The sequence below is a fragment of the Cupressus sempervirens genome, chromosome 2 (assembly GCF_028749045.1).
Source record: "Cupressus sempervirens isolate cs-2001-9-10 chromosome 2, ASM2874904v1, whole genome shotgun sequence".
Taxonomy (NCBI): Eukaryota; Viridiplantae; Streptophyta; class Pinopsida; order Cupressales; family Cupressaceae; genus Cupressus; species Cupressus sempervirens.
In genome coordinates this window covers 749,737,574-749,758,723 of record NC_143119.1, presented here as the reverse complement: position 1 = coordinate 749,758,723, position 21,150 = coordinate 749,737,574, and the positions used below count along the sequence as shown (strand labels likewise).

Genomic DNA, 21,150 nt, shown 5'->3' with positions numbered 1-21,150 from the left:
TCCAAGACCTGTACTGCACAACATACCCTTACCATCTAGACACTTTGACCTAAAGGTGGATAACCCCAATCTAGAGATATAAGAATGATATATTGATAGCAAGTAAAGATTAATGTGTAACAATGCAATATACATCAAAATTTAGCTATCAATAGCCTCCAAAATGCCTAAAATATGTGATGTGTACTAAAATTTGGCCATACCAAAAAAGCTCAGTAATGAATTTGCTCAGTTTCAGGATAATTAAAGCCAAGGCAAGGTGCAAATGAGAATGGAATCATAAACCTTGGAAAATAGCTTAATTTAATCTGAAAACTACTTTTATGAAATCATTACAACTACAAAGAAAAAGGCTTAGTAATCTCCAACTTTGCAAGCAACTTACTCTCTTATTCTTTTCCATCCAAATGTTTTACAAGAGATTTCTTGCACTTTTGCCTTCTATTTTTTCATTCCATGATTGTGATGTGAATCCCTTTCTATGATAGCGCCTAGAACAGTGAATCCCAAATATTGGAAGACAAATGTAATAAAATGGTTTGGAATTAATCACCTTCCATAATGTTGCATTCATCTCTTTCTCTATCCCATCTACTTCCTTGGTTTCTTTTTGCAATTCCACTTTATTCATGGTTCAGAGGAGTTTCCTAATGAGGGGAAAATGGAGATACGGAGACAGGTTTTGGGGACGGAGCGACCAAAGGCCTAAATGTAGGGTTGGTGAGGAGATGTCAAAGGGATGGCGATAGAGCAATGATGTGTTTGGGTGGGCAGCAGACCGGGAGCAGGGGAATAATAAACAACTTAAGGTGAATTGAAACCTTTAAGCCAAAATCAGCGAAAGGAAACATTTTTTTACAAAGTTAAAGGTTGCAATCAATATGTAATGGCATGTGCCATATAGAAAGCACCTCAGCAGCATCCTTGCAAGAGGTGAAAAAGGTGGTACTGTTGTTTGAATATGTTTTCTCCATGCCCCAACCCTTGCAATTGACAGGAGTTTTTATTTTTTATTCTTTTTTGGTGGGAGATGGGGGGAAGGGGGGCAGAGCCATTGACATCAAGGAACTTCCCCTTGTCTGATGCCTAGATAGAAGAAAGAAGCAAAGATTATTTGCTTAATCTCTACCACCAATTGTACATTGTCATGGAAAACAAGATAGCTTCTAAAGTACTGAAAATTCTCCAAAGATTGTGTAGTTTGTCCTGTATTGAAAATTCCACATGCATTCTACTATATAGATTATCAACAAACCATTACCCATTTGCAATGGCATATGATGATGTTGCTTGTTTGCAACGAGTCTTGATACATATATGACATCACTGATATCTTCTCATGATTCTTGTTTCTGCCTGTATTGAAATAAAAATAAGTAATGGTTACTGAACTTTAATTTTAGAATGTTAAACCTTGTTCAGGGATAACAGTTGAAAAGGATTTTAATAAAATATCATCCTTTTAAGAACACTTAAAATGGAGGTACACACAATTACACATAAATGCAGTACACAATGATTTCAACATTAACTCTTCCCATTTATTTTATTTTGTATTCAATAGTATGATATTCATGCATTCACTAACTATATCTCTACACCTTTTATTATGTTCAACTCCTTATCTCAATCTACATTTTATATCCTTCTGTCTTTATTCTCGCTCACAATATGTTACATATATCTATGGCGTCAACTATGCTTCAGAACAATTACAATCCCAGGGACATGTCCATTCTTTATCATATGAATCTTTCAGCTGCAAACTATTAGTCCACTGCAACATGTATCTGTTGTTGCAAAGCTGGTTGATCCTCCATGGTAACTTTTGATCATCATAACTTGATAATCCCTGCCAAGGACTTGAACATTTCTTCTATTCTCCAGACAATCCATGGAAAAACCCTTATCCACTGAAGGCTAACTGTTAGCATGTAAACTTACAAAATTGCACTTCCCTTCAAAACTTCAAAATTGCAATAGCTCTCTATCTTACAAGGGAAGGATTCTTTTATACTTTTGAATCAATATATTCAATGTTTCCCCAATTTCTTAGCAGATTTCAGTCTCTAATATGTGCATTATGGATTCAACTACTTTGATAACTACTTCTACTTAAGCGGTATTTTTTCATCCAAGGCTTGATGATATTTCTCATATTATATAATGAGATAAGATAAGATAAGATAATAATATTAATGTCCAACAAAAAACCAAAAAGGTTTATGAGATTGAGCATACAACAAGAGAGCCGGCCAAACTAGAAACACCAAAACGGTGTTAGAAAGAAACCAAACAAGACAGAAGACCGAGAAACACAAGGTAAGAACTGTGAGTTCTTCCTTGGTACAAAGTAATTAGAGACAAAAGGATATAATTGTGGACGGATCAAAGTCTTAGAACTACATTAAGATCTACTGGAGGAATGTCGCTGCCTAAAAAGACTAGTACAGTGCCTAACTGATCTAAAAGTAGTGTTGGAAGGCCTTTTAACACCCCGTGATGAAGACAAGGGAGAGTAAAAGGCAGTAATGAGCTGGTTAGAGGTGTGGATCTGAGACATAGCTAACTGAAGAGTATGCTCAGGAAGTTGGGTAGCCTCCCGAAGATAAAGTGCAAGACATTGCTGATCAATATAACTGAAGAAATCTATAAGAGAGAAACAATCCCTGAAAAGACAATAAAATCTCCCTCGAATCTCATAGTAGATAGGGCTACGGAATAAGAAATGGGTCTCAAACTCAACCTCTGCCAAAGAACACAATCTGCAAACCTGATCCTCTCTGTTCATATGGTGATCAGTCCGGATACGAAGACGATGAGAGCCAACTCTGAAAGAGCCTAGAGAGAATCGAAGGGAATGACACCAACACCAATAGATGTTAATTTTGTAACTTATAAGCATACTGATCTGATAACAGATTGATCTGATCTCATATGGCATGATAAATATAGAACTAAGTCTTTGCATTGTTCTCTTTATGATATCGGCATCTATCCTTGTGTATTAGTTTAAAACTAATCTAAACTTCTTTGTTTATGTTTGTGTTTAAACTTACTTAATTCATGGGAAGTCGTCGAGTTCTAGAGGTTAGGCAAATAGACTTTGGAAGAGACATGTCCTTTCTAAGGACATGTCCCTTGGTTCCCATATTTATAGAGGGTAAGGCTGAAGTCTAAGAGCACACAAGAACAAAGATAAGTCTGCTCCTTAGTCAATACTGCCCACATACGAATTGCAGAATAAAAGACAGATTTCAGAATTATATTTCTAATTCAACTTAAGGCAATACTTTGAAGTTATTCACAACAAGTCACAAGGAGAGAAAAGAAGTTCGAATCTAGTTTATATTCAGTCATAGAATTTGCAGAAACTTTACACATGGTATCAGAGCTCTGGTAGTCGAACCTAGGCTCTGCAAAATTCAGTAATTAGACTTTCTATATATCTAGCAACTATTGCCTATCTTCAATGGCATACACAATCAGACCTGAGGATAGGTTTGATGGAAAAGAACACTTCGATGCCTGGAAATTTAGAATCATGATGATTCTACTTTGATCAGCATGTCTCTCTTTTTACTTTATTTTCATATATTAATGTGATAATGATCTGCATACTTTATTGCTTGGATCATGAGTCATGCATGTTATGGATTGATCACCCATTAACTTGCAGTGGGATGACTCATTAGTGGATTGTCTATATCCATGTGATTGATGCAATGTTGATGCACGTATCATTAGTTGGCCTTGTCTGTGGTCATTTGTGCATTAGTATAATATACTTTTCATGAGAGCATTGATCAAGCTTTTTACTCAACTTGTCCTTGTTGACAATTTTTTGAGCATATAATTTATCTTGATATCAGGTTATCTCCATTGTTTTGTGGTAACATGTTTTACTCATTGTTTCTCTATGAGAGCTTTATTCTCCTTATTCAAAAGGATTTCGAATTTGCATATATGATGGCATTCTACTTGTGGATATTTGTCTTGTTTTTTGTTTTTTTTCAAGTGATCCATCAAGGAACCTTCTTGATTTAGAAATGGAAAAAGAAATATGAAAATAAGCAATACCAGGAAAGAATCTAAGCGAGTTAATGCATGAAAAGATATTACCTTAAGATAGGAGAGAGAAAGCTTCAAGATCCAACACCATGAGACAAGATATTTGGAAAGGGGAAAACAAAGAAAACCCCTTGTGACATTATGAAAGAGGCATGAAAAGCCTAAGAAGAAAGAAAGAGAGAGCAAGAGAGCAATGCTCATACAATAATTGAGAAGAGGAAGAAAACCTCATTGAGAAATGAGAAAAGAGGGTCATCTCTTAAATAGAGATGAGAGAGAGGAGTTAGAATGTAACTCCCATGTTTATGAATGCCACCATTCATAAGTGTGTGAGGCCAAGTGTGAGATTCCTCTTAAGGAGGAATAATCTAAATTACAAATTACAATAAATATTTGTCCTCACATATTCCACTAGAGGACAAAATAAGATGTAGTGGAAAAAGGACAAAAAAGAAATATATTAGGATACCTTGGCTTATATCCTAATATATTACAACAATAAAGGAAGAAGGTCTAACCTTGGTTTATAAATACACCAAAGAAAGATTACAACTTCTAACACCCCCTTTTAATCTTTACTTGGGGTAATTACATCAAAGGGTATTAAACCCATATTTTTTACAAAAATCTGCAACTTAATCTTCAATATGAAGTAATTTGATTGTTTTCAAGCCATATGGTACATTTGCAGATCCAAGAGAAGTACAAGAGTCCTTTGAATGTGATCAAGTGGAAGCATAGACACATCTTCATATGTGAAAAATCGAGAAGGTTCCTTGATGGATCACCTGGAAAAAAAATAGAGAACAAGACAAGACAACTATCCACAAGTAGAATATTAGTAAAAAAAATGAAGTTATAATAATTTAATCAAAGAGGAACTAAGAGAGATGAGAATAAATGAATGTGTTCACCAACATGCAATGGAGTTAACATGATATCTAAAAAATAAGTCATAAGCTCAAAAATGATCATAATATGGGTCAAAATGACCAATTTTTATGCAATAAATCTCTCATGAAAGAAACATACTAATGCACAAATGACCACAGACAAGGCCAACTAATGAAACCTGCATCAACATTGCGTCAATCACATGGATATAGACAGTCCACTAATGAGTCATCCCACTACAGGTGAATGGGTCATGAATCCATCACCTACATGACCCACGATCTAGGCAATAAAGTATGTAGAACATTATCACATTGTATATTTATCAAAGAAATATAAGAGAGACAATAATAAATAAGTAGAACATGTGCCTCAAGCACTAAATAATTCAAGTTACAGTTTTGCCAAGAATTATAGCTGAAGTGGACCAAAGGAAGGGTTTATGAGGAGTAACAACATATTGCCTTCAAATAAGAAATCCATCATGGACAAGCAACATCATTGCCATGAGGAAAAAGATCAAGATGGGTCAAAACAACTTTCTCAAATAAAGTCTCCAATATAGGAGTGCTCCAAGATATGGTAGCCTTGTCACCTATACACTCAAAAATGAGCAAAGTGTACGAAGTCATACCATGATTAAATCAAAACTAGGAGCAAAGACTAAGGAGATAAAGAGATTGAAATGGGAAATCCCCATAAAATATCATCCTCGCATTGAGGAACAAAGTGGAACAAATGGAGGGAAACTCAATTGAAGTAAGTGCACACCAATTATAGGTTGGAGGGATACTCCACGGGCCAGATAAGGCAACTACGAGTCAGTTTAAAACTGTCGGGTCCACCATAGTTAACCTTGATAAATTGGCTCCCGATGCAACTTACAAAAAATATCATATAAATCAATGGTATAAAACCATAAAGTGCCAACATGGGCATGGAACGATGCTATAAAAGCATAAAACTGCAACCATGTGCAAATAGATCAATTAACTCAAATCATTAAATAATGAAGGCAATAGTGTAAGATACTCATAAACCTGAATAATTGAGATAAAAAGAAGTATTTGAAAGAGCAATAAGCATAAGTTATCAGTTAAAATCTCCATGAAAAGTGAACACAAGTGAGAAGATAGAAAGGATAGGCCCACCATCAAAGACAAGAATCCTCAAAATGGGAATTATAAATGAGGATATTTAAAAAAAACTTAACTTTTTATGTTAAAATAAAAATAAAACTTTGATTAGTTTTAATTTTTAATACTAAGAACTTCTGTAAAAAAAAATATCTTTAACGTCTCCTTTTTTACTTAAGACCACGTAAAGGAGTAAGAGAGATTTAAAATAAAATATTGCACTTGTGTTTGAGCTGTCTAACAATGAATGATTACATGCCAAAAATAGGTTGGCAAAAGGCAATGAAAAAAAAGCAAAAGATGCCTCTGTCGAGAGCTAAAAAATAGAAAAAGAATCTTGCATGAAAAGACAAGCAAACGTTACAACTGAATCTAAATATAGAGAGATAATTCACTGTGGAATCGATTAATGGTGTTACTACCATCTCTTTACACCATAAACCCATTTGACTTCTACAATGGAAACTGACGAAATTGAAAGACAGGACAAGAATACCAATTGTGTTTCAGCTGCTCCTACTCGGAGTCCTGTTTCAAGGCAACAAGAGCCGACCAGTGATGACAAAGGAGGTTGTACTTTTTGTCAGCGGAGTGAGCAGAATTTGGAGGAGTTTTTTTTTTAACTTTGAAAGAAAGCTTGTTAGACGGGGTTTTTATCTAACTCAACAATACCCCCAGCAAATTTCGCAGCAGGGCGAAGCCCTCACGGAAACACATAAACAGGTATTACAGCCCAAGACTGCAAAGAGGTCAATACAAGATAATTTAAAGTCTCTTGATTCACAATTGACTGAAAGCTCAGGATGGTGTTCTCTCTGTCAGATTGACTGCAGAGGGAAAAAAAGAAATACGTAAATAATCAATTGGGAGCATGCTTGCTGAGAATACGGACAAACATAAAGCAAACTATAATGGGCTGCGGTGACATTTGGATGGGTACATCGAAAACCATATTGTGGTTAAAAAAAAATGGACCAGGAGCACAGTTGCTGAAAATATTGACAGGATTGGCATTTGGATGGGGTGTAAATGAAAATATATAGTCCTATTCAGGATCTCCATTACACCTGCTTCTGCTCCATCGCCTTGGAGAACTCGGCTCCATAGGAGAGGTGAGTGATGGCCACGTCGACAAGCACGATGATGAAGTCCCGAGCCCAACACACGAGTTTGTCCCTGACGATGACCGAGACGCGGATCATTCCTCGCCATGCTCAGTACATGGCCAACATGGGTTCCATCGCGTCTCTAGACATGGTTGTTACAGTTAGTGACAGTGAGGAGGGAGGCAGGAGGTTGAGGGGGCTCGTCGTTGAGCACAGATAGTCTCTGTGCTCTTGGAGTACCACCAGGATTCTACCGGTCTGAGTACTGATAGCCTTGCAGAAGCAGGCTTCCCTGGCGCTGCATCGCTAGGTGATGCAGTTTGTGGAATGGTTGTGGCTAGAATCACTGCTAAAGACTTCTTATTCTGGTTCAGGTCTCACACTGCCAGAGAAATAAAATGGGGAGGTGCAAAACACGATCCAGATGATAAAGATGACGGCAGGATAATGCACCCGTGGTCTCCATTTAGAGCTATACTGGAAGTGGTAGAGAAACATGAAGCAAATGACAGAAGGCATGCATAGAAGAAAATGTTGAAACGGTCCCTAACAAGGAGCCAAAAACTTAAGGCCAAAAATTCGAAGTGCGAGCCAAACCTATGCAGGAAACCAATATGCTGATAAAAGGCAAAAGCTGGAGGGAGGACAGGCAAGACATATATCAAAAGAGCACAGAGTTGCTAATAAGGAAAACCCTTTGGCGGCAAGCCTTCCAAAGGGGGTTAGATGAAAACTAATAGAAAATAAGAAGTAACTTTCACAAATTAGAGCAAACAGAAGTTAATCGGGTTTGGCGGTAAACCAGCCAAATCCAAAAAAAAAATTAATTTCTTCCAACTTAAGAAGATTAAAGAAGAAATTAGTGAAATCTCTCTCAAGAGTCTCCTTTGAATCGTACCTTCATGCAAACACTCAAAACAAAGATTAAACTGCTCTGATACCATGTTAGAAATGGAAAAAGAAATATGAAAATAAGCAATACTAGGACAGAATCTAAGCGAGTTAATGCATGAAAAGATATTACCTTAAGATAGGAGAGAGAAAGCTTCAAGATCCAACACCATGAGACAAGATATTTGGAAAGGGGAAAGCAAAGAAAACCCCTTGTGACATTATGAATGAGGAATGAAAAGACTAAGAAGAAAGAAAGAGAGAGCAAGAGAGCAATGCTCATACAATAATTGAGAAGAGGAAGAAAACCTCATTGAGAAATGAGAGAAGAGGGTCATCTTTTAAATAGAGATGAGAGAGAGGAGTTAGAATGTAACTCCCATGTCTATGAATGCCACCATTCATAAGTGTGTGAGGCCAAGTGTGAGATTCCTCTTAAGGAGGAATAATCTAAATTACAAATTACAATAAATATTTGTCCTCACATATTCCACTAGAGGACAAAATAAGATGTAGTGGGAAAAGGACAAAAAAGAAATATATTAGGATACCTTGGCTTATATCCTAATATATTACAACAATAAAGGAAGAAGGTCTAACCTTGGTTTATAAATACACCAAGGAAAGATTACAACTTCTAACAAAAATGATGTAAAACAATTTGTCAATAGAGCATCCAAACAACCTAGTATTGAACCTCATAAAATTATATGGAGTAAAGGAAAAAGAAAAGTCATTCAAATCATATTAGATGGAGTAAAGAATGATATTGTACCTATGCTAACAAAACATCACACAGCATTTGATATGATAAATGCATTACTAAATGCATATGAGGTCAATAATGCAACTAGGGCTCTCGCACTGAAAAGGCAACTAATCACATACAAATAAAGAAAGGAGAATCAATGAATTCTTATTTCCTAAGGGTTGTCATCATTAGAGATGAACTGTCAAGTATAGGAACCATTATTAGTGACATGGAACTAACACTGATGGCTATACATGGATTGCCAAATTCGTGGGAAACTTTTGCACGAGGAATAAGTGCCAGAGATAAACTCCCTGACTTCAATAGACTTAAGGGGGATTGTCTTTAAGAAGAATCCCGAAAATTAAAGAAAGGAGGGAAACTAAAAACGGAAGATGAAGAACTTCATGTTCTTAATACAAACTCCTAAAAGGGCAAGAAGAAGTATTTCAAGAAGAATAAGGGGAATGAAATGAATGGAAAACCCAAGAACGATCTATCTAAGATAAAGTGTTTCAAATGTGAAAATTTTAGACACTACAGATGTAATTGTCCTAAGAATTCTAAACAACAAGTGAACTGTACAAATGTTACTAGGAAAGAAGACAACTATGATCCAGAGAATCATGTATTGTATTTGTCACTATCAAATGAAATCTCAAGTAAAGTATGGGTAATTGATAGTGGATCTTTTAAACATATAACAAGATACAAAAAAGCACTAGACTCTATTTTAGAAAAAGATAATGGCAAAGTTACCATTGAAGATAATTCAACACATTCCGTCGAAGGAATTGGAAACTACACCTTGAAACTAAATTCAAAACCAAATTCTCTTCTTCTCAAAGGTGTACTCTACGTACCAGGAATAAAAAGAAATCTAATCCCAATTACAGCACTTGAAGATGATGGGCATAACGTTGCATTCGTGAACGGTAAAGTAATAACCTGCGCAAAGAACTCCTCAATCAAGAAAGAAAACTTGATTGGTCATAGAAAAGGATATTTGTATAAATTGAATTTAGAATCAAGTTGATCTATTCAAGCCTTAATTCATGAAGCTACAGACATAAATGAAATATGGCACAGAAGATTAGGGCATCTAAATTTGAAAACCTTATCAACTATGGAGAAGATGGTTACTGGTCTACCTAAACTAAATAAAGACCACTCAAGCATATGCAAAGGGTGTGCACTAAGTAAAATCACCAAAAGTCCATTTCATGATAGCACTAGAAAAACAAATAACATTTTGGAATTAAATCATTTAAATTTATGTAGACCTATGTCTGTTCCTACTCTTGGAGGATTTTGGTACTATATTTTGTTCATAGATGACTTCTCTAAGAAAACAAGGATTTACTTCTTAAAGTGCAAAGAATCAGAAATCCTAAAGAGATTTAAAGAATTCAAAACATTAACTGAAAACTTATTTGGACATAAAATTAAAACTCTTTGAACTGATAATGGAGGAGAATACACCTCAAATTTGTTTAAAAGGTTTTGTAAAGAAGCAGGAATTAAGAGGGAGTACACCGTTCCTTATAATCCAAAACAAAACGAGGTAGCAGAAAGAAAGAATAGAACAATTATAGAAGCTGCTAGAACTATGATATTTGATCAAAATCTAGAATATTATCTTTGGGCAGCAGCCTCTTGTACTACCGTCTATATTCAAAAACAGAAGCCCGCATTCTTACCTTAGAGATAAAACTCCTAAAGTAGTCTTTACTAAAGTTAAACCCAATATAAATCATCTTAGGATTTTTGGGTGCCCCGTATGTATCCATGTTCCGAAAGAAAAGAGAACCACGTTAGAACCCTCTATGAGGAAAGGTATTTTTGTAGGGTATAATGAAACATCTAAGCCATATAGGATTTTCATACCTGGACAAAAAAGTGTTAAGCTTAATAGGGATATAATTTTTGAAGAATATCTGGCATTCAAAAGAGCCCTAGGTTTTGAAGAACCTTCTCCTTTACCTAGTTCTGAAAGAAATACTGAGTCTCAGTCTCAAAAGGATAACATAGAAGAAATTGAAGATGAAATTCAAAATCTAAATCTTAGAGAAACTCTAAATTCAAAGAAAAGACCACTTTCAGCAATTAAAATAGTTGAGGAAGCACAAGATTTTATTGCACCTTCTGGAACAATCAAAGATAGCAAAAGACCTAAAAGATTTTCTAGTTATACAGCAAACATGAATGATTTGTCCAAAATAAAACCAACCAATCCTTCAGATGCTATTAAATATACAACCTGCAAAGAAACTATGACAAAAGAATACCAAACTATTATGAAGAATGTTGTTTGGGAAATTGCTTCAAGACCTAAAAGAAAATATGTTGTTTCTTCCAAGATAAGATAAGATAAGATAAGATAATGATATTAATGTCCAACAAAAGACCAAAAAGAGGTCTATGGGACTGAAAGATTACAACAAAGCAGGGCTGAAACCAGCAGGAGCACACAAAGGTGTTCGAAGAAAAGAAACAACAACAAACAAATACAAGCAACAGAAAGCACTAGGAGTCTTTCTTGGGTGAGAAGAAATCAGTCATAGAATGATACACGTGTCGATGCGTAGAGGTACTACACTGTCTCCGACCTGTCCCAGAAGAGTGACGCTGGTGCCTATAAGCAGAACGGGATCTGACACATCTAGAAAGATCACTAGGCCGAATAGAGAGGGCCTTTTCACACCACACAAAGGTGTAAAAAAGGCAGTAATGAGCTGAGTAGATGAGTGCCGGTGTGGAAGTAGAGTTTGAATCATGTTATCCCGGAGCATAGTGGCCTCATGCAGATACAGTGCAAGGCATCTCTGATGATAATAGCTGAAGAAATCATAGAGAGAGAAGCACTCTCTGAACAAACAAAAGAACCTCCCTCTGATCTCATAATAAATAGGGCATCGAAAAAGAAAGTGAGCCTCATCCTCCACCTTCCCTAAAGAACAGAACAAACAAGTCCGCTCCTCCCTGTCAATATGATGATCCAACTGAGCCCGAAGACGGTGGGAACCAACTCTGAAAGAACCTAAAGAGATCTGCAGGGCATGAGACCAGCGCCGTGAAAGATAGCTAGGTTAGGCAATAATCCCATCTGAGATCTCCAAAAAGTGTGTCGCATAAAATGACATACGTGGGCATAATCCACCAGGAGAGTTAACCCAAGTAGCAGTAATGTAACATCTATAAATATCAAGACGAACATGCTCATTCAACTCCTGCTGAGAAGGGAGAAGATGAGCAGGGGCATCTAAAGAAAACTGAAAAGGGGGGAGACGATCAATATCAATCTCAATCGAACGCAACAAAGAAGAGACTTGTGCATACCAACACCGCACACGAGCACCAGACTCAGCAGCCGCCATGGAAACCGAAGAGCAATAAGCTAAATAGGAGTAACGATCACAGTCTCCAACCATATCAGCAAACCCACGAAGGCGATGAAGAAACCAAACTAAGTCAAAAATGGCTGCAAGTCTGAAAGTATGAGCCCCGAACTCAGCAAGAATGATACCATGAGGAGTAGATCTATGACATCTGATAATGCGCCGCAAGAACAAAGTTTGGACCCGCTCAATCAAGGCCCAATCAAAGCTAAGGAGAGAAGGACCCCAAACCACAGAACCATAAAGAACAGTCGGTCGAACAAGAGAATCTAGGAGAGATAGCGTAGACGAGGTATCCTGAAAATGATGTCTGAAGCACTGTTTCTCAAGCAAAGCAAGAGAACCCATGCACTTATTCACTCTGGGCTGAATAGCAGGTCTCATGCTAAAACACGGTCCGGAAAACATAACACCTAGATACAAATAGGATGAAGTAATCTCAATCTCTTGGGCCCGAAATGTGAAGTGAAGATGAGAGGTCTTTAAACAATTAAAGACCATGATCCGAGTCTTACCCAAGTTAACCACCAGCAGTCTCTGATCACAAAATAAAGCCAATCTATCAAGAAGTCTCTGTAACCTGTCAGGAGAGGAAGCAAGGAGAACAATATCATCCACAAAGAGAAGGATCGAGATTAGAGCCTGATAAAGATAACAACCTTCGCCCAAGAGCAAAGACTCCAAGAGGAAGTCCTCCAGCTCATCAATATATAACCCAAATAAAGTAGGAGAGAGAGGACAACCCTGCTTAACCCCAATAGTTGGATCAGATCTGAGAAGCCAACAGGAGTCTACAATCTGCCGACCACAGTCTCATATAATCTCATAATAGCAATACGTATCATCTCGGAAATTTCTCTCAAACAGAGCCACCCTAGGAACAGAATCAAAAGCTTTGCGAAAATCAACAAAGCAACAGTATACCTTTTCCGATCTGTGTCTGGCCTCCTCAATAATAGCCCGTAGCGTGAAGATGTGGTCCATAGTCTGATAATCCGTCCGAAAGCCTGCCTGTCCTCTAGCCCTACAACCAATCCTGTCAAGCTCCGCTGATAGCATAGTATTAAGAGCAGTAGCATACAGTTTGGCAAAAGTGTGCCCAATCATGATGGTTCTGTAGTTCCCCGGATCAGAGACAGGCCCGGTCTTGTGAATGGGATGAATCAAGTGCCTAGACTAGGAAGCCGGAAACCCAATGTGAATCACTCTATTAAAAAGAACAGAGAGATAGGGACCCAAAACTGAGGCACCGAACTTCAAAAGCTCAGCCTGAAAGCCTTCCTCATCAGCAGCTCTACTACATTTCATAAATCTGATAGCCTCATAAATGTGGGAAGGGGTGAAAAGGCGAACGAAAGGAGGCGAGGGGGGGTGAATGGAAAGCTGCCCAGGAATATCATAAAGAGCCATGGTACGCAACACAAGGGAGTGAAAGTCAAGGGTGGAAGGCGGAGGGGGATGACGGGGGAAAAGAGTACGCCAAAAGAGCTGGGGATTGCTAACCAGTGTGGAACAAAGTGACTTACACTTTGAGGCAGTGAAGTTACACTTCTTACTCCGAAGCAAGCGGAGATAAGACGAGCGAATACTGGCCAAGTCAGTGGAGTGAGCCTCAAAAGCAAAGCGCATAGCACGATGAAAGGATTTGCAGTCTAAATCAAACCACTGGTTCATGGGGCAAGTATTACGACGCTTGTTGCAAAGGAGCAAGGGAGGGCGGTGAGGGATGGAAAAGGTGGCAGACTTAAGAATAGCCGATGCAAGTAAGTCAAACATGGGGGTGGCCTCGAACGAGTCAAAGAACCCCGAAGGCCTGAGTAGTTTGGAATGGTGAGCGGAGAAGAGCTCACAGTCACCATCAATGAAATGGAAGCAAATGGGCAAGTGAGCGGTAATAGAAGAATGATGAGGTGACATGAGTGAGGGCACAGAAAAAGGAGAGAGGCTACAATGAATGCTAGGGAGAGAGTAATCTACAAGAGGAAGGTACAAGATGGTGAAACTGCGAAAACACAGGATGAAGGAGGGATAGGCAAGAACATAATCCACGACACTAGCACCACCACCATGAGGCCAACAAGTGAAGATCTCAGAACCAGGGAAGCAAGAGAGGCCATTCAGGATCACCAAACCAGAAGACTCACAAAACCGCAGCAAATGTCTACCATACACGGATAACGGCCCAAGAGCATCCTCAGAAAGTCTATGAAGCCCTAAAGAAGTAGGATCAATCTCGATGGAGCACAAGGGGTCAGAGCGACGATCGTAAAGTGAAGTCTGTAGTGCTTTGGTTCTCACATTGAAATGCCCAAGAATAATAATGTCCCCTAAAGCAGTAAACTGAGAGATAGTCTCGCAAAGATCAATAAAAGGATCACCGTCATCGGTACCATGAATAGCATAGTGAGATACAACCGGTGGAAAGTAGCAAGCAGCCAAGTAGATATCCCTCCAATGATAACACTTACTATCAATACGAACCCACATAAATCTGGCAAACAAATCTAAGTGTACGATAGAAGTGCTACTGAAAATATCACCCTTAATCAAACAGGCCACACCCCCTGAACCCCGCACACCACCCGAAACGCGAACCTCCTCCCTAAAAACGGATAACCACTGGAAACCTGTGACACCTGGCAGAGGACGCACAGGACTTTCGTGAGTCTCTGATATGACAAGAATATCGGCGGAGCCCACAGCATCAAGAAGAAGACCAGGTAAGGACCATAAAGATCCATTACCATTCCAGCAGTTAACAAGAAGGGAGCAAGTGGGGGCCTCCCTCTTGTCCGACTGCTGGTGGGACCGTCATTTGGCCTTGGGGGCCTGCCTCTTTTCCCAACCACTTGGGGGGGAATCTCTAATAATAGCTCTCAGATTTCTGATAATAGCACATTTACCATCCTGCCTAGCTTTAGCAACAATAACACGAGCATGTTTGAGCTCTGCAAATTGGGACTTCGTGAGATCTTCATCCAAAAAGATCTTTGAAGGAAGGGAAAACAACTTCCTCTTAGCACGGAGAACCTGAAGCCTGTCTGCAAGTGAAAAGAATCTGATAAAAAGGACCTCCCCCTGTCCAAACCAACACCTATCCAACGTAATCTCGGTAAGACCAAGTTGATCACAGAGGAAAGAGCGTCCCGCTGCAAGAGGATCATGGGTAGAGGGGAGTCCACGAACCCTTAGATTGAGCTCACGGACCCGCCTCACACGCTCATCCTCAATCTTACCTTGCAACATTTTATCAATATTGGCCAGAGGTTGAGAAGTTGTGTTACTACAAAGAGAGGCCCATGTCTTGACTTTCTGTTCCGTATCAAAAATAAGAGAGGACTGTTTAGCTGCTATGATCGATTGTTGTTCTTTCATTGCATCAAGACCCTCCAATTGTGTGATGATAGAACTGATATTAACTTGCAAACCTGTTGTCTCCTTAGCAAAAGTATCTGAGAAACATTGAAACCGAGCCGTATTAGAGGTGGTGGCTAAGTTCGGAAATGGTAATACTAAGGGAGGAAACCTGTTCTCTCAACTGAACATTGTCGGATTCAAGTTTTACAATTTTGTCACACAACCTCCTTTGGTAAGTGTTGATCTGCTAGCTCTGAGTTGAGTCTGATTCCATACAGTCTGCCATAACAGACAAGGAGCAGAATCACAGCCAATTGCCAGTATTCTGGAAATGTGCCTTGAATGCTGAAGTGGTTCGAACTGGATTCACACTGTATGCAGAAACGACGTCCTCTATATTCAACTTAGACTTGGTAAATAAGCTCAGTAACCAAGTGGATATTCAAAATAAAGCATGATGATGGTAGCATTGAGAAATATAAAGCTAGATTTAGAGCCAAAGGATTCTCTCAGAAATAAGGCATTGATTATGAAGAAACTTTTGCTCTTGTTGCTAGATATACCTCTATAAGAGCAGTCCTAGCAATTGCAACATTGAAGGGATAGAAAGTACATCAGATGGATGTAAAAACAACATTCCTAAACGGAAAGATTGTAGAAGTATATTTGGAGCAACCTGAAGAATTTGAAACTAGTGATCCTAACTTTTTTGTTTGCAAGCTCAAGAAAGCTCTCTATGGGCTTAAACAGGCTCCAAGGACTTGGTATGAAAGAATTGATAAGTATCTCACCGGCTTAGGATTCTGCAAGAATAAAGCCGATCCAAATTTATATTCTAAAAGAGATAAAGATGATATGGTAATTTTGATACTGTATGTTGATGATTTACTAATTACAGGTGATGATCATCTTCTAGATCAATGCAAGAAAGATCTAATTAGAGAATTTGAGATGAAAGACTTGGGACTCCTTCATTACTTCCAAGGACTAGAAGTACGGTAGAATTCTAATAGTATCATACTTAATCAAGGGAAGTATACATCAAACATTTTGAAGAGATTTGGAAAGTCGAATTGCAAGTCTATGTCTTCTCCAATGGAGACTAATCTATATAAACTTAAAGAAGCAGCAGCAGAATTACCTTTCATAGATTCTACTTTCTACAAACAAATGATTGTGTCTCTTATGTACTTAGTAAATACAAGACCTGATATTTGCTATGGTGTTAATGGCTTAAGCCAATTTATGTGTGAGCCAAAGGAGATTCACCTAATTGTAGTTAAACACATTATGAGATATTTACAAGCTACTCTTAATTTTGGACTCGAACATGAGAAGGTTGGCTTAGATTTACATGGATTCGTTGACTCAAATTGGGGTGAAAGTGTTAAAGACAAGAAAAGTACTTCAGGATGTTTCAGTTTTGGATCAGCAATGATATCTTGGATATGTAGATAGCAGTCTTCAGTAGCTCAAAGCTCTACAAAAGCCAAATACATTGCAGTAGCAATGGCCTCTCGAGAAGTAGTTTGGCTAGGCAAGTTACTTGTGGGATTATTTGGGCAAGCCATGAATCCTATGATTATTCACTATGATAATCAAAGTTCCATCAAGCTTTCGGTGAATCCAATTTTTCATGATAGGTCCAAGCATATTGAAATTCCTTACCATTATGTAAGAGATATGGTAGACAGGAATTTTGTAAAATTAGAATAAATTTGCACTGCAGATCAAACAGCAAACATACTCACCAAACCTCTATCTAGAGTTAAGATAGACCACTTTAGGAGAAGACTTGGTTTGGTTGAATTGTAATCCATTTGTAATCTTTAAATTATTAATAAAATAATTTTATTTGTCAGGCTATTGACTATTATGGGCTCAACCATTTGTATTCATTATTTAAGAGGTGACGATCTCTGAGATAATGAACTGTATATAAAACATTTTGAGAGAAGACGATCTCTCAGATAATGTGCTAAACAATAGAGTTCTACTGTAAGATCTAGATGAGTTCAAGATCATATTTGTGATGTAGACATTGCTATGTCTATAAGTCACAATCTGGATAAAGGAAGAATTTTATTATTCTCCGAGGTTTATCTTTTATTCTGGTAGATCTTAAAGCTCAGGATCATGTTGTGATATATGAATACAAGTATCTATGAGTCACAACTTGGATAAATGAAGAACTTAGATTACTCTTCAAATTTATCCTGTACATGGTATTCTTTGCAATACTGTTATCACTAATAGCAATGATTTGTCATATTACAAGTTTAGTACTATGACATTGTATCATGTGTTCTATGATACCACATGCTAAGAACATTCAAATAGTTATAGAGTATCAATTCTTGCTTGTTCATCTTATTGATGTTGCTAGATATGATATCTCTCAGTATGATTATCAAGTTAAAAGGGAGTGTTAATTCTGTAAGTTATAAACATACTAATCTAATAACAGATCGATCTGATCTCATATGGCATGATAAATATAGAACTAAGTCTTTGCATTCTTCTCTTTATGATATCGGCATCTATCCTTGTGTATTAGTTTAAAACTAATCTAAACCTCTTTGTTTATGTTTGTGTTTAAACTTAATTCATGGAAAGTCACCGACTTCTAGAGGTTAGGCAAATAGACTTTGGAAGAGACATGTCCTTTCTAAGGACACGTCCCTTGGTTCCTATATTTATAGAGGGTAAGGTTGAAGTCTAAGGGCACACAAGAACAAAGATAAGTCTACTCCTTGGTCAATACTGCCCACATACGAATTGCAGAATAAAAGACAGATTACAGAATTATTTTTCTAATTCAATTGAAGGCAATACTTTGAAGTTATTCACAACAAGTCACAACGAGAGAAAAAAAGTTTGAATCTAGTCTATATTCAATCATAGAATTTGCAAACACTTTACAATAGAGATAAGTAGGCCGCACAATAATACCATCCTGAATCTCAAGAAAATGCTCTGCATAAAATTTCATCTTAGGACGTAATCCCCTAGGAGAATTACTCCAAGTAGTGATAATATACTATCTGTAGATATCCTACCTAACACAATCATTCAACTCCTGACAAGATGGGAGGAGATGAACAGGAGCGTCCAGCGAGAACTGGTAAGGAGGGAGACGATCAACATCAATCCAGATCAAACCCGACAAAGAGGTGGCAAGGGCATACAACAGCGAGATCTAGTGGTAGTGTTAGATCTCCTAATCTGAACAGAAGAACAGTATGCAAGATGAGAGTACCTATAATGGTCAACATCAGAGTCCATGAAAAATTGAAGCCAATGGAGAAACTAGATCAAGTCAAAAATGGTCAAAAGCCTAAAAGGATGAGCTCCAAACTCAGCAAAAACAATACTTTGGGGGGTGAATTTGTGACATCTAATGATGCACCATAAAAATAACATCCGAACACACTCAATAGAAGCCCAATCAGAAGCAAGAAGAGAAAGCAACCAAACCACTGAGCCATAAAGAAAAGTCAGTCTGACCAAGGAGTCAAAGAGGAACAACTTGGACGAAATATCCTAAAAATGATGTCTAAAACACTACCTCTCAATCATGGCCAGAGATCCCATTCCCTTACTAATTCTGGATTGAATAGTAGGCCTCAAGCTGAAGCGAGGTCCCGAAAACCTAACACCAAGATATATTTATGAAGAAGTGATCTCAATCTCCTACCCCTGGAAAAAGAAATGAAGATGAGAGGTCTTCAAGCAGTTAAAAATCATCACCTGAGTCTTAGCCAAATTAACTACAAGCTGACACTGGTCACAAGAAGAGGTCAAACCATCAAGGAGTCTCTGTAGATTGTCCAGAGAAGAGGCCAAGAGCACAACATCATCTGCAAAAAGGAGAATGGATATCAACACATGATGCAAATAACAACCGCCCTCGGGATGCGAAGAGCTCATAAGAAAATCCTCTAGCTCATAATATACAATTTGAACAGAGTAGGAGAAAGAGGGCAACCCTACTTCACCCCAATGGTGCTCTAAATCAGATCAAAGAAACCCTCCGGAGTCCTGAGCCTACCAGTAACCTTCTCATAAAGTCTCATAATAGCAGTCAAAAGCATATCTGAGATCCAATCTTACGAAGTCTCTGAAATAAAGCCATTCTAGGAACAGAATCAAAAACTTTACAAAAATCCACAAAACAGCAGTAGACTTTCTCAGAGCGATGCTTAGCCTCCTCAATAATAGCCCATAGAGTGAAGATATGATCCATAGTCTGATAGTCAGTACGAAAACCAGCTTGGCCTTTAGCTCTGCAACCTCTCCTATCCAGCTCTCCAGATAACATGGTGTTAAGAACAATAGCGTAAAGTTTGGAAAAGGTATGTCCGATCATGATAGTCCTATAGTTACCTGGGTTCGAAGTAGGTCCAAACTTATGGATAGGATAAAGCACATGCCTCGACCATGTCTCAAGAAATCCAGTACAAAAAAATCTATTAAAGAGTGTAGGAAGATATGAACCAAGAACTGAAGCACCAAGTTTGAAGAGTTCTGCCTGGAAACCATCCTCATCCGCAGCTCTACTACATCTCATGGATTTAATAGCCTCAAAGATACAAGAGGAAGTGAACAAATGACAAAAAGGAGGCGGAATGGAATGAAGGGAAGGCTAACCCAAAATATCATGCAACAAAATGGTACGCGAAGTCAAAGATCGGAAGTCAAGGATGGAGGACGAGGGGGGAACACCGAGGGAAAAGGGTGCCCTAAAAACTCTGGAGATCCTGGATAAGCGTGGAGCAAAGGGATCTGCACTGAGAAGAAGCAAAATAACGCTTCTTATGGCGAAGGAAACGGAGATAAGAAACACGTAAGAGGGCAAAGTCAGGGGAGTGAGACTTAAAGGCAAAACGAACAGGCCAATGAAAAGCTTTACAATCATCATCAAACCATTTATTCATAGGACAAGTATTCTGAGGCTTAGATCTGAGAGGAGGGGGGCGGTGAGGAATAGATAGGAGAGCAGACTCCTGTATGGCAAAGGCAAGTAAGTCAAACATGACTGAGACCGCCTGAGAGTCAGTAAAACTAGCAAGTGTCAAGAGTCTCTTAAGATATAGGAGAAAAGCTCACCATCACCCTCGGAAAAGCAAAATCTAGTAGGAGTGCAAACATTGTTTGACTAGATGGGGGATGGCTGTAGATAAGGTGCTAAAAGTGAAGAGCGGATAGTAATGCTAAGGAGAGCATGGTCAGCAAAAGGGAGGCGAGAAATGGTGAAACAGTAAATGGAGGGAATGAATGAAGACGAGGTGATGGCATAGTCCACTACACTCGCACCACCACAGTGAGGCTAGCAGGTACAGAGATGGGAGCTCAGGTAAAAGGATAGCCCATTCAAAAGCAATAAACCAGAAGACTCGCATAGCTGAAGGAGGTGATGACCATAGCAAGAAAGAGGACCAGAAGCATCATCTGAGGTACGTTGGGGTCCCATACTGATCGGATCTAACTCAGAAGTAAAGATTGAATCCAAGCCATGGTCATGTATAGGAGGTTGGAGGTCCCTA

General features: G+C 38.4%; 1 protein-coding gene across 10 annotated transcripts in view; it reads right to left on the bottom strand.

Annotated features, from left to right (window-relative positions):
- LOC149575589 (myosin-11-like) overlaps positions 1-21,150 on the bottom strand; it is a 329,180-nt gene that overhangs the window by 112,413 nt on the left and 195,617 nt on the right. The window lies entirely within an intron of this gene.